Raw genomic sequence first — 15,241 nt, 5'->3', positions numbered from 1 at the left:
CATCGTCTTCATAGATCAGATTCTTCTCCCATTCTTCTTCAAGCGCTTTACTGACTGCTTCTTTGACAGCTTTCTTGAGGAGGCTGTGAAGATCCATCTCTTGTGTGAACGTCTGTGTCAAAGATCTTTTGATGCCAACCTGATGGGGCTTAAGGTCGCCTTGTCGCCTTGCTACAAGAGAAACCCGATGGCACTGATTCTCCCTTGCGAAGAACTTCTCGGGTGATCCATAGGAGATGATCTCCATTAGACCAACCCCTTTCCTCTTGCTAGGTGTCTGCATTGAAAGGAGATGAAAGCAGAGAGCGTAGAAAAGCAGACGAGAGAAGGAAGACGAAACTTGGAAGAAACAACAAAAGAGAAGCAAAGAAAATAGAAACGTGCGGGGAAAGGCAGGAAACTGGTCTCTAAAGAGAACGCGAGAGAGCGAGAGAGAAAGAGAGAGGTGATTTTTATGATAACGCTAGCTTTCCATTAGTTCTTAGACTATATATATTAGTGCTAAGATAGCTTTCCATTACTTTCTAATATTAGTTTTTGGATTTTATATATATATATATATATATACATATATATACATATATATATATAATATTTAGTTATAACGCTAAGATTTTTATGATAACACTAAGATTGAGTTATAAGAGAGTTTAACACTAGTTTCGAATGTTCGTTTTCAGACTATATACATATATGTGTGTAGAAAAAAAAAAACATGAAAAAAGAAAAATAAAAGTAAATGTGTGTGTGTAGAAAAAAAAAGCATGAAAAGAGAAAAAAAAAGGCAAAGAGATGGATATACGTGTGCTGTGCTGGTCACTTATCGAAACAAAGGAAAAGAGAATCAAAAAAAAGTCTCTCTCTCCCTCTCTCTCTCTCCCGCTGCCTGCCTGCGCCCCCCATCTCTCTCTCTCTCTCTCTCTCTCGCCCTGCTCGCCGCCGCCGCCGCCCTGCTCCTGTCAACGCCGCCTGCTGTTCGCCCTGCTCGCTTCCGCCGCCTTCCCTCCCGCATGCTGTCCCCCCTGCTCGCCGCCGCCACCTGCTGTTCGCCCGGCTCGTTTCCGCCGCCCTGTCAACGCCGCCTGCTTCGCTTCCCCCTCCCGCCTGCTGTTCTGTACGCCGCACAGTTCTGCTGGCAATGGCCAGTCTATCTATCCGTTAGGCTGTTTGTGGCCCGTCTCCCCTCTCTCCCGCTGCCTGCCTGCGCCCCCCATCTCTCTCTCTCTCTCTCTCTCGCCCTGCTCGCCGCCGCCGCCGCCCTGCTCCTGTCAACGCCGCCTGCTGTTCGCCCTGCTCGCTTCCGCCGCCTTCCCTCCCGCATGCTGTCCCCCCTGCTCGCCGCCGCCACCTGCTGTTCGCCCGGCTCGTTTCCGCCGCCCTGTCAACGCCGCCTGCTTCGCTTCCCCCTCCCGCCTGCTGTTCTGTACGCCGCACAGTTCTGCTGGCAATGGCCAGTCTATCTACCCGTTAGGCTGTTTGTGGCCCGTCTCCGCGTTTTCCCACCCACCCTTGCTCAGGCCCCCAAGGCAGCAGCATAACTCTCTCTCTCTCTCGGTTCTTCCATGGCTTCCCCCTTGCGCAACCCGACGAAGGCGACCTTTATGGTCACAAACAAGAGGATAACAAATGTGGAAAAGGAAATGAAGGAATGGAAGGCAGAGATGGAGGGATGGTGGAAGGAGAAAGCCAACTTTCTCCAAATGGTATTCAATGAGGGTAAGCGGTGGAAAGAGGAGAAGGAGGACCTCATAGCGGAAGTCAAAGACCTTCACGGGGAAGTCAACACGCTCAAAGGCGTAATTTCAGCTCTTCAGAGGGAGCTTGCAGAGGCCAAGGCAAATGGTGGACTTGAAGAAGGTGAAATTCAGCCATCCATGATAGAAGAGCTCAAGGTTATCAAGGAACAAGTACGGGCAATTAAGGAAGAAGAGAAGCAAAACGAGGCAAAGACTTCCTCATGGGTGGAAGTCATCACCAAGACGCAAAAGAAGATGGATGAAGCGGAGAAGTGGATAGAGGTCGCCAAGAAGGGTAAAGGTAAGGAGATAACAACCCCTACACCTACAATCATCAACATGACTTTGGAAGAGGAACAACGAAGACGTACACGTGCTTTGCATGTGAGGATTACCGGCCTTAAAGACGGGGATAAAGTTGAAGAGGAGGTAAAAGAGCTTATGGTGTTGATGGGGATTGACAGTCCGGCCCACGCAAAGGCCTGGAGAGTGGGCAAAAAAAGCGGAGGCAACGGGGAAACATCAAAGGAAAGAGCTCTCATACTTCGCTTCCCCTCTATTGAGGCAAAGAAGGAGTTCTTGAAGAGACGACCCACTTTAAAGAATACAGGCATTTTTCTTGGTGATGATCTTACTCTTTCACAGCTTGCACATATGAAGGAAGTTCTGCCAGAGATTAGAGCGGCAAGAGAAAAGGGAAAGATAGCATTTTATAGAGAAGGGAGGGTGGTCATCGTGGAGCGACGCTCTACATGACGGTGCGAGACCTATGGGACCAAATTAAAGCTGGCAGCCTGGAACTGCAATGGATCCCTCAGACTTGATGTAGGTGCCTTTGAGGACAGCTTTAGAGATAGAGATATAGTCTTCTACTCCGAGACTCACCAGGCCCCTGGTCAGATGATGCCACAGGTGACAGGATACAGATGGGAGACAGCTTGCAGAGTAGGGACGAGATCGGTACACAGTAGTAGAGGATCAGGAGGGGTGGCAGTTCTTTTCAGGGAGGAGCTGCAACCGCTTCTACACATCGTTCGGAGAGATGATCAGGCCAGATATATGTGGGTGAGACTGAGGGCCGACACAGGCAGATTCCTGTATATTGCCATATGCTATTTTGCTCCTAGTACATCGACATATGCAGCACCTAGAGGGCAATCTCCTTTCTCTGTGCTAGATGATGACATATGGGAGTTCTCTAGGGATGGAGACATCATCTTGTTAGGGGACTTTAATGCCCGGACGGGCAACCGCCAGACAGCCTTTTATGATACCTCGGAGGAGATGCTGAGAGAGCTGGACACTCTGGATATGGGATTAGACAGACGCTCACAGGATGTGGAGTGCACAGAGTATGGGAGATATTTGGTAGATATGGGGACTGCACATGGGTTGGCCATACTTAATGGCTTGCAGAGGTTTCCGTCAGCTGGATTTACTTGCTTTCCACATAGACATGGTGCTAGCACAGTGGATTATGTTATGGCTATGCCCAGCTTTGTTTCATGCATTGAGGACTTCACAGTTGGATCTCGGCCCATTGGGGTAGTAGTGGATCATGCATTGTTGACATTGACTATCTCTTTTCACTTTACCACAGCTCAGAGGACACGTGGGGCAGATCACACTCGATATACTTTTACCTCAGAGACTGATGCTGTCTACACAGATGGGATTTATAGACGTCTGTACACAGAGGAGCCAGGGAGACCTTTGGAGGAGTTGACCCATATACTGACAGAGACTTTACATGATGCAGCGAGAGAGGCATATCCACATACTCAGCCTGGACAGAGACAGCGTTCTAGATGTATGCCCCAGAACAGTTGGTATGACGAGGAGTGCAGAGAGACCAGAGCCCGACTGCAGCGGGAGGTTGCTTTGGGAGTCACTACTCACCGACAGTCACGTATTGCCTTGCGACGCCTTGTGCGAAGGAAGAAGCGGGCCTTCCTTGCTCAGCTAGAGCAGGAATTATACCAGCTGTTCTTGAGCCAGGATTCGAGGGAGGCTTGGCGTCTGTTTCATGAGTCCTCCCCTGCTTTGGCCATCACTTCTACAGAGGTCTGGGGTAGTTATGCAGCATCTCTATATACAGTTCCTGGACAGACACCTTTTCCTGACCCGCCAGCACCATGCCCACAGACATGTACTTTCTTTACCGCAGAGATGGTAAGGAAGGCCATTGATAGGATGAAGACTGGGAGAGCATATGATCATGATGGATTGGTCGCTGAGCACTTTATTCATGCGAGAGACATGCTGGCAGAGCTTCTAGCAGTGATGTTCAATCGTGCTATGTGCGAAGGCTTACCCGAGACTTGGAGTAGGTCCACCATCGTGCCTATCTTCAAGTCAGGGGACCCTATGGAGCCAGGTAATTATCGCACTATTATGATTGGTCACACACTAGCACGATTGTATGCATCCATTCTTGAGCAGCAGTTGAGTAGATGGGCAGAGAGAGTTGGCATTCGAGCAGAGGGACAGGCAGGGTTCAGGAGAGGTTTCTCTACTCTTGACCACATCTTGACTCTACGGGCCATTATTGAGGAGGGCAGGTCGCATGGGCGACGGATTTATTGTAGCTTTGTGGACTTCCGCAAAGCATTTGATACAGTACCCAGAGCCAGATTGATGAGGCGATTACAGGAGATGGGGGTACCCACAGAGCTCATATGGGGGATTATGGCTTTATATAGATCAGTTGCAGGACAGGTACGCACCCCAGAGGGGGTCTCTACTTTGGTTCACTCCACTATAGGAGTGAAGCAAGGTTGCCCGTTATCTCCTTCACTATTTGGTATGTATGTGGATGAGGCTTCTGACTACATTGAGAGATTGGGGGACAGAGGAGCCCAGCTAGCAGGTACATGGATCCCACTATTGTTATATGCTGATGATATTGTGTTGATCTCTGACTCCCCTGAGGGTATGCAGCGTCATCTGGATGCTTTACATGAGTTTGCACATGATAGTGGATTGTCTGTCAACCTTGGCAAAACCAAGGTTATGGTCTTTAACACCACGCCACAGTGGGTTAGGCGATCAGCTTCCACATTTACATATGGGCAAGAGATTGTGGAGTATACAGATGCATATACATATCTTGGGGTAGTATTCAGTGGGCCAGTGTTTTCGATGAGGAGAGCAGCAGAGACTAGATTGACTAGAGCACATGCAGCCCTGGGTGGTTTGGAGAGGATGTGTTCGCAGGTTCAGTTTCAGAAACCTCGAACGAAACTTTGGCTTTTTGACACTCTAGTGACATCAGCTATGCTTTATGGAGTGCAGATATGGGGACCTTCAGTGGGCCATCACAGCGCAGGCGGGTGGAGAGGTATGGAGAGGCCTTTGGTATCTATGATTGCTAGGATTATTAGAGCCAAGGTCGTGGTACCTCATGAGATTATTCGAGCAGAGCTGGCGGCTGCCCCTCTGGTGATTGAGGCTCTTACGAGATCAGTCTCCTACATACATAGCTTGTGGGATCTCCCCCGAGACAGATATGCACGCCTCGCCCTGGAGTCCTCCTGACAGTTAGCTTTGCAGGGAGACACGGCTTGTTGGTATGGACAGATGACATCTTGGTTCCAGGCACATGGTTTTAGCATGGACAGATTGCCTCCCTTCCAGTATTCTCTGGAGGCACCCTCTCTCACTCTCACACGGACAGAGATTACCAGACTCATCCGTCAGGATTTAGTTCAGCTGGACATTAGGAGGACATGGATACAGCCGACTGAGGAGCTGGGCACGAAGATGGCTTTCTATAGAGAGCATTTTCTTCAGCTCACAGCAGATGGTTTTGTGATCAGACCCAGTTACATGGATGTACACTTGTCTCATGCAGTCGATGCGCTATTGGTCAGATTCGCACATCCTCACACCAGCTTGAGATTGAGATTGGCCGATATAGAGGTATACCAGCTGAGGCCAGGATATGCCGAGTATGCCATGGGGAGCCAGAGACAGAGCTGCATTATATATGCCATTGTACTGCATACTATGAGATACGTGGTCGTTTCCACTGTTTATTCAGAGGGGGTTTTGGACCACTTTCCAGAGTCATGGGGTACCAGGACCAGAGGTGTTTGGGATTGTTCTTGCTGGAGCTGCGGAGACATAGAGATAGCCTGCTTAGGCGCACAGAGAGCCAGACTCAGAGGCACATTACAGATTTCTTTAGTCCAGCCATCACTGCGCCAGATGGACCACAGCAGCAGCAGGACATGGATACCGCCCACACCAGGGGTACACTGATTGATCGTGCGACTGAGCTTGGGTGGTTCAGACACCCACGACTACGGAGGAGGGCATCCCAGCATAGACGGAGGTTGCAGCGGCAGATTCGGATTATTCTTGCGAGGCATGCCGGACACCCAGTCAGGGTGTTGACCACAGAGGATATTGAGGAGATCCGCCAGTGTCCGATGCGGCACATATTATGAGATGGAGGCACCTCCATAGTGTACCCCTCCGTCCCACATGATATTGTATCCCCTCACTATATTCCACTCACCTCCATAGCGTACCCTCCCCTCACTATATTCCAGTTCCAGTTTCATTTTCTAGGTGCCAGTAGTATCATCTTTATTTTTCATTTTCTGGGTTTTTTTTATCCAGACATTGTATCAGATCCACCATGATGTAACTTTTGGTCTCATAGGTCATTATGGCCTTTTGAAGACGTTAATATAACATTTCATTTCATTTCATTCTCTCTCTCTCTCTCTCTCTCTCTCTCTCTCTCTCTCTCTCTCTCTCTCTCTCTCTCTCTCTCTCTATATATATATATATATATATATCTATTCTTTTTTTTTTAGAAGACGTGAACTTTGAAATATTATCTGGTGTAGCCAACGACGCTCGAACCCGTAACCTTGGGTACAAACGAGACGCCAAAATCCACTAGACTACTGTCCCGATGATATATACATAGATTCTCATGAGCATGCCCTTTTTTCTACAAAACTGAAACTTTGGTTGACCAATAGTCGTTGGAGAGATATCTAGGGTGCTACACGGCATTGACATGAATTTGATTCAACGTAAAGCTTTACCAAAATTTATAGATATGGCTTTCTCAACTATCAAGCGTCTAGGTAAAAGTTGTTCAATCATAGCACATGTGAATGTCATTGCTTCCAATGGTTGTTCCTTTTACATCTTAGATGTCCATGCTGAGTATAACCATGTGCAGTTTTACTTTAAAATGATTATATACCCAATCATCCATTTCACTATGCAGTGAGCCTTTCGAATCTTGAACCCAATCGATCATCAATTGCCCTGTGAAGGAATTCCAAAATAGTCCTTTACATCAAATCAAAGCGTAATCGCAAGATATTCCCTTCGTAGATAAAAAAGATAACGGGTATAGATAATGGCTCCCCACCTAATAAAGTAGGGGTAAGCCCATGAAAAAAGATAAAAAAAAGTGTAAACCTTCTCCCACCCCCTAACCATTCCCTTTTCCAGTCCTCTAACTTTTTACCCAAGTGGATGGGAGAACAAATTAATGGATTTAATTATTTATTTCAATTTGGTATAGATAATGGCCCCCACCGTATAAATTAGGCGAGCTTAGCCAAGTTTTTTTAAAAAAGGAGAAGATCCTTTTCTTTCCACTCTCTCTAACTCTTCACCCTAACTTGTGGATTTTCACTCTCTCTAACTCTTCACCCTTACATGTGGAAAACAAACTAATGGATTAATTAATTTTTCCAATTAGTATAGATAATCGCAAGATATTCCATTCATATTGCACTACATATTTTGAAAAGAAGATAATTTACCACCATATAAATATCCAAGGATGTCCATTAGAGACCTAACTGTTCAATAAGTCTGTGACCTACAATGGTTCTTATACATATATGTATATATATGTATATATATACATATATGTACATATATGTATATATGTACATATATGTATATATGTACATATATGTATATATGTACATATATGTATATATATGTATATATATACATATATGTATATATATGTATATATATATATATATATATATATATATATAGATGTGTATTATATACAAATATGTGTGTGTGTGTGTGTGTGCAGAGAGAGAGAGGCGTGCACACACACAAAAATCACAATCTTGAATAAATGACAAAAAAAAATTGACCTTTAGAGGGAGGTACCTTGTTGCTCATGACAATTGGCTGACACTTGTTATATAAACTCTCTCTCTCTCTCTCTCTCTCTCTCTCTCTCTCTCTCTCTCTGCCTCTGCATTAGAAAAAATCTATGTTTGTGTGTGTGTGTGTGTGTGAGAGAGAGAGAGAGAGAGAAATGATATATTAACGTCTTCAAAAGGCCAAAATGACCTATGAGACCAAAAAGGTTACAACAATTGGTGGATCTGATACAATGTCTGTGTAAGGAAAGCTAAAAACAATTAAACAACTAACTGAAACTGAAACAACTATGAGGAAAAGTACGGTACCAGGAGCTCCTAATGGATAACATGTGGGAGGAAAACTCCAGCAACAAAGGTAAGCATCATACACATCACTATCCAAAGATGTCTCTCATCGGTCGATGGCGGATATCCTCAATGTCCTCCATGGTGAGTACTCTGACTGGACGTCTCCCATGCCGTGCTAGTATGGTCCTGATCCTCTGTTGTAGTCTCTGCCGGTGTCGAGATGGACCTCTCATCTTGGGGCGCCTGGACCGCCCCAGCTCTATAGCCCGATCAATCAGTGTACCTCTGGTGCGGCTGTACTCTGGGGCTAGCTGCAATGCCTGCTGACCTAACTGCTCAATCTCTGGTCGAAAGAAGTCTGTAATCTGCCTCTGTAGGTGTCTCTCCCTCTCTGATCCCCTCCCTCTCAGGAGACCCTCTCTATGTCTACGCAGCTCTAGCAAGTACAATCCGAGGCATCTCTGATCTTGGTATCTCATGACTCTAGAAAGTGGTCCAAAACCCTCTCTGAACAGGCAGTGAAAACGGCCTCGTATCTCATAATATACCGGACAGTGACATATGTAATGTAACTCTGTCTCTGGCTCCATCTGGCACAGCTGACAAATCCTGGCCTCAGCTGGTACTCCTCTGAATCTGCCAGTCTCAATCTCTAGCTGGTGTGAGGATGTGCGCATCTGACCAATAGCACACCGTACCCCATGAGAAAGATGAGTATCCATGTAGCTGGGTCTAATCACAAACCCATCCTCCGTGAGCTGGAGAAGATGATCTCTATAGAAAGCCATCTTCGTACCAAGCTCGTGTGTCGGCTGTATCCATGTCCTCCTAGTGTCCAGCTGAGTCAAGTCTTGCCTGATAAGTCTGGTAATCTCTGCCCGTGTGAGAGAGAGGGAGGGTGCATCCAGGGAGTACTGAAATGGAGGTAGCCTGTCCATACTAAAGCCATGCAGTTGGAACCAAGCTGTCATCTGTGCATACCAACATGATCCGTCTCCCTGTGATGCCAACTGTCGTGAAGACTCCAGGGCTAAGCGAGCATATCTGTCTCTAGGGAGAGCCCAAGTGCTATGTATAAAGGAGACTGATCGAGTGAGTGCCTCTACTACCAATGGGGGGGCAGCCATCTCTGCACGGATAATATCATGTGGTACGGAGGCCTTGGCCCTAATCATCCGGGAAATCATAGAAACCAAGGACCTCTCCATACGTCTCCATCCATCAGTGCTACCAGCTCGGCTGTGGTGATCCACTGAGGGTCCCCATATCTCCACTCCATACAGCATGGCTGAAGTGACCAAAGTGTCAAAGAGCCAGAGCTTTGTTCGAGGTTCCTGAAACTGAACCTGCGAACACATCCTCTCTAGTCTCCCCAATGCTGCATAAGCTCTGGTCAATCTGGTCTCCGCTGCTCTCCTCAAGGAAAATAGTGGGCCACTAAAAACCACACCAAGGTAAGTATATGCATCTGTATACTCCACTGTCTCCTGACCATATGTAAAGGTGGGCATTGACCTCCTAACCCACTGTGCTGTGGTGTTAAACACCATCACCTTGGTTTTACCAAGGTTAACAGACAATCCACTGTCCTCTGCAAACATGTGCAATGCATCCAAATGACGCTGCATCCCCTCTGGAGAATCTGAGATCAGCACAATATCATCAGCATACAATAACAGCGGAATCCATGTCCCTGCTAGCTGTGCTCCTCTGTCACCCTCCCGCTCTACGTAGTCCGAAACCTCATCCACATACATCCCAAATAAGGTGGGGAAAAGGGGGCAGCCCTGTTTCACCCCAATAGTGGAGTGAACCATCTCAGATACACCCTGGGTAGTACGTACCTGCCCCACAACTGTCCTGTATAAAGCCATGATTCCCCAAATCAGCTCTGTGGGCACTCCCATCTCCTGTAGTCTGCGCATCAGTCTGGCTCTCGGTACCGTGTCAAAAGCTTTGCGGAAATCCACAAAGCAACAGTAAATCCTCCTGCCATATAATCTGCCCTCCTCAATAATAGCTCTGAGTGTCAAGATATGGTCAAGAGTGGAGAAACCTCTCCTGAACCCTGCCTGCCCTGATGCACGTATGCCCTCTCTCTCTGCCCATCTACTCAACTCCTGCTCAAGAATAGATGCATATAATCTAGCCAATGTGTGACCAATCATGATGGTACGATAATTCCCAGGAAGCATAGGATCCCCTGACTTGAAGATAGGCACAATCGTGGACATATTCCAAGTCTCAGGAAAACCCTCACACATGGCTCGGTTAAACATCATAGCAATAAGCTCTGCAAGCATATCTCTGGCATGAATAAAGTGCTCTGCTACCAAACCATCATGATCATATGCTCTCCCAGTCCTCATCCTGTCAATAGCTTTCCTTACCATCTCAGCAGTAAAGAAAGCACACATCTCTGGGCATGGCTCCGATGGGTTTGGCAGGGGCGGCTGTCCTGGTGCTGTGTACAGGGATGCTGCATACTCACCCCAAATCTCTGTGGAGGTAATGGCTGGTGATGGTGAATGCTCATGGAATAGTCTCCATGCCTCGCCTGAGTCCTGACTCATAAACAACTGGTACAAATCCCTCTCTAACTGAGCAAGATAAGCCCTCTTCTTCCGTCGCACTAGGTGCCGGAAGGTAATCCGTGACTGTCTGTGAGTGGTAACACCCATGAGCACCTCTCTCTGTAATCTGATCCTCATCTCTCTGCACTCCTCATCATACCAACTGTTCTGGGGCATGTTCCCAGATCGTCTCTGTATAGGCTGACTATGGGGATATGCCTCTGATGCTGCAGCATGAAGCGTCTCTATCAATATCTGAGTGAGCTCATCTAATGGCCGTCCCGGCTCCTCGGCACATAGGCGTCTGTATATCTCATCCGTGTATACGGTGTCAGTCTCTCTCGTAAAGGTATAACGAGTGTGTGTGGAGACCTGTCCCAATGGAGCGGTGCTGAACTGAAATGTGAGAGTGAAGGACAAGATAGCATGATCCACTGCTATTCCAACCGGCCTAGTGCCTACCATAAAATCCTGAAAAGAGGAAATGAGACTGGGCTGAGCCATAACATAGTCCACTGTACTAGCACCATGCCGATGTGGAAAGCTAGTGAAACCGCCCGATGTCGGGAATCTCTGTAGGCCATTCAGGATGGCCATCCATGTGCAGTCCCCATGTCTATCAAATACCGCCCATACACTGTATGTTCCTCATCCTGTGAGAGTCTAGATAGGCCCATATCCCTAACATCAAGCTCCCTCAACATCTCCTCTGAGGTATCATAAAATACTGTCTGGCTATGGGCAGTCCTGGCATTGAAGTCCCCCAAGAGAATGATGTCACCATCCCTGGAGAACTCCCAAATGTCATCATCCAAAATAGAAAAGGGAGACTGCCCGCTAGGTGATGCATACACTGATATACTAGGAGCAAAATAGCATATAGCAATGTAGAGATATCTGCCGGTCTCTGCCCTCAGTCTAACCCACATGTACCTAGCCTGCTCATCTCTGCGGACTATATGTATCAGTGGCTGTAGCTCCTCTCTAAACAATACTGCCACTCCTCCTGAGCCCCGTCCTCTATGCTCTGAACGAGTCTCCTGTCTACAAGCTGTCTCCCATCGGTATCCACTAACATGTGGCATGGACTGTCCAGGAGCCTGATGCGTCTCACAGTAGAAGATGATGTCCCTCCCAGTGAAACTATCCTCAAAAGCCCCTACATCAAGGCGTAGAGATCCATTACAATTCCAAGTAGCAACTTTGAGTGTAGTCCCATAGGTCTCGCGCCGTCATGAAGAGCGCCTCTCCATAATCACCACTCTACCATCTCTATAGAAGGCCACTTTCCCTTTCTCTCGGGCTGCCCTTATCTCGGGCATAACTTCTTTCATGTGGGCAAGTTGCGAGAGTGTGAGGTCATCTCCAAGAAATATTCCCGTTTGCTTGAGTGTAGGACGTCTCTTCAAGAAGTCCTTCTTCGCTTCCATGGAGGGGAAACGAATGATAAGTGCTCTCTCCTTAGAAGAAGATTCGCCACTACCTTCCCTCTTCTTTCCCACTCTCCATGCCTTTGTGTGCGTGGCTTCAATGCCCATCATAGAGAAGAGCTCCTTGGTTTCCCCTTCCGCATCATCACGGTCTTTTAGACCGGACACTCGTACATGTAAGGCCCGGGTCTTCCTCCTTTGCTCCTCTTCAAGGGTCATGTTGATGATGGTGGGAGTGGGGATGGGTGACAAAGGTCAAACTTTTTTAAAAAATTGAAATATAATTAATAATTTATGCTTGTTTAAATTAAGTAGCATGGTCATTTGTATGTGAAAAATAGAAAAGATAAAGACAATAAAAAAATGTACACACTAAGAATTTTAGAATTTCATCATGAATTCAAAATACATTCTTCTCTTTTATTTTATGAAGGTATCCAAACAGCATGTTTACCTTGTTAGTTTGCTTAGGAAAAACAAGGGAGAACTTAGGTTGGGTTCACAAAATGCGGACACCACACTCTTTAAAAAGTGTGAAGATTAGCTTGCCCGATGAGAATCATGAACCTTCCAAATCACGCCCAACTACTAGAAGAAACTTTGGGCTGCATGTACCCCCGGGACACTAGGTGTCCATCTCACAAAATAAAAGCGTGTGTGGCAGCAAGGACCCGCGAAGGCAATAGCACACGAGAGAGAGAGAGAGAGAGAGAGAGAGAGAAATGAAAATGAAATGAAATGATATATTAACATCTTCAAAAGGCCAAAATGACCTATGAGACCAAAAAGGTTACAACAATTGGTGGATCTGATACAATGTCTGTGTAAGGAAAGCTAAAAACAACTAAACAACTAACTGAAACTGAAACAACTATGAGGAAAAGTACGGTACCACGAACTCCTAATGGATAACATCTAGGAGGAAAACTCCAGCAACAAAGGCAAGCATCATACACATCACTATCCAAAGATGTCTCTCATCGGTCGATGGCGGATATCCTCAATGTCCTCCATGGTGAGAGAGAGAGATACCAAAGGTACACATTCCGCAATGGTATAATGCAAATGGATGCTGCAGGCAATGAAATAGAAGCACGCATTCGACAGTTGTGTAGTGTCCAGTTTAGTCATCAAATACTGAGTCCTTGGGACAAGCTCGACAAGGACAAAAAAAACTACATTATCGAGAAGATCCACAAGGAATTCACTCCTAGAGGTGAAAAGGTGAGCAATGTTTGGATCATGGACTAGATGGCGATGTGCATGTCCCACAAGAGGTCAGAGGTCAGAGATGCAAAAAAGGAAGGGAAGGCAAAACCTGCCTGGCTCGATGCAGAGGAGTGGAGGCGGATACAGCAGGAGAGGCGGGATAACCCTGACAAATTTCAACCACAAAGAGGCGCAGCAAGGGCAAAAAACGAGAGCGTAGGGTTATTGCATCTTCGTAGCGGCGGTTACGATACCCTACAAGAGGAGTTTGTAAGTACTTTATGGCATACTAAAAGTCTATATTTACCTATTTTAATGGGTTTGACATGTTCTAATTTAACTTTTGGCATTGATAGGTGGCTGTGACAAGGCGAGAGATACAACCTTTAGAGGAGAGAGATGCATATAAATATGGTACGCAAGCTTTGTTCGAGCGACTTGAGATTGTTGGGACTCCCATTCAATCGGAGAACCTCAGAGACTAGGTAAGTTTTTTTTCTATCCTTAACATTTAATGTAATAAATTTGTTGACATGATTATACAAGTCTTGAGAAGATTTTGGTGTGTGTCTTCTTGTTTTGCAGGTTTTTTTTTAGGACTCTAGGACCCTATGTTTGAGCATTGCCATATATAGGGCTCTTTGATATATGGCACAATGTATATAGTCGTATATTTATACATGTTTTTTCTTTCCTGTCAATTTTTTGACTAATTTTGTTTTCATGGTTACAAACTTAAACTGTATCTTTAAATTCAGCTTTGAACAAAAATGCTTGTTGTTTTAATGTTTTGTCTCTCTACATGGACATGGTTACGAACTTAAACTGTATCTTTAAATGTTATTTTGAACATAAATGCTTGTTGTTTTTATGTTTTGTCTCTCTACATGGACATCCATTTGTGAAAAACGTTGTTGTTTTGACATTTTATCTCTTTATCTCTTTACATTAGCATCCATTTCTAGTATGCTATAGAGTACAGTTGTTGAAGTACTCTCTTTTGATGCAGAATGGTTCATGCAACAGTTTCTTGGCTACATGAACCATTCTGTATCAGAAAAAATTTCTCTGTAAAAACGTCGATATATGCCTTTGTATAACCCTCGGTATATGCCCTCGGTATTACCGTCGGGATAAGCCTCGGTTGCTATATGTTATTATCGACGCTTGTACCGACGTGTCTATACCAAGGCTTATACCGATGTGCATACCAACGCTCATCATTTTTTCACCTCTTTGTATTTTCCTCGGTATTTGCGTCGGTATTTGACGTGTATGTTGTAGTGTATACATACATACGTACATACGTACATATATATATATATATATATATATATATATATATATATATATATATATATATATATATATATATATATATATATATATATATATATGTACGTATGTATGTATGTATGTATATTTCCATATATGTATGTTTGTGTGTGTGCGTGTGCATGTGTGTGTGTGTGTGTGTATTCAATGACAGTAGTGGCAGATGGATAGTCATACAATGCAATGTCAATGGTGATATTTTTGAGTTTGCATCAGTCTATGCCTCCCAGACCTCTGCCATGAGGGCTTCTTTGTGGGATTCTTTATGCAGATATCCATGGAGATCCAATGCATTCATCTGTGGGGATTTTAATAATTCCCCTCTGCCTAGAGATAATACCACTTCACGATCTCATATGCTATCATTGGAAAGGCAGAAATGGGATGACATGCTTCTTTCTGTGCAGGCTGAAGATTTATGGGTACTTCTCCAAGGGTCAGTCCCTGGATATACTTTTCATCATAATGCACTTACTACGTATTGGGCAAGACTTGACAGATGG

The 15,241-nt window shown here is 45.5% G+C and overlaps 1 protein-coding gene across 6 annotated transcripts in view; it reads right to left on the bottom strand.

The window, feature by feature from the left end:
- LOC147622741 (octanoyltransferase LIP2p2, chloroplastic-like) overlaps window positions 1-15,241 on the bottom strand; it is a 62,606-nt gene that overhangs the window by 14,235 nt on the left and 33,130 nt on the right. The window contains exon 1 of one of the 6 annotated variants that reach the window (XM_086822370.1): window positions 13,513-13,688. The exons of the other annotated variants lie outside the window; for them this stretch is intronic. The gene's annotated coding sequence lies outside the window, so the exon portion shown is untranslated. Of the gene's footprint in view, window positions 1-13,512; window positions 13,689-15,241 lie in introns of those variants that run through there. 6 annotated transcript variants of the gene reach the window in all.

Source organism: Cibotium barometz, chromosome 28, assembly GCF_041138505.1.
Source record: "Cibotium barometz isolate CiBa-2024 chromosome 28, ASM4113850v1, whole genome shotgun sequence".
NCBI classification, from domain to species: Eukaryota; Viridiplantae; Streptophyta; class Polypodiopsida; order Cyatheales; family Cibotiaceae; genus Cibotium; species Cibotium barometz.
The sequence above is the reverse complement of the archived record's forward strand: the minus strand, read 5'-3'. Positions and strand labels throughout refer to the sequence as shown.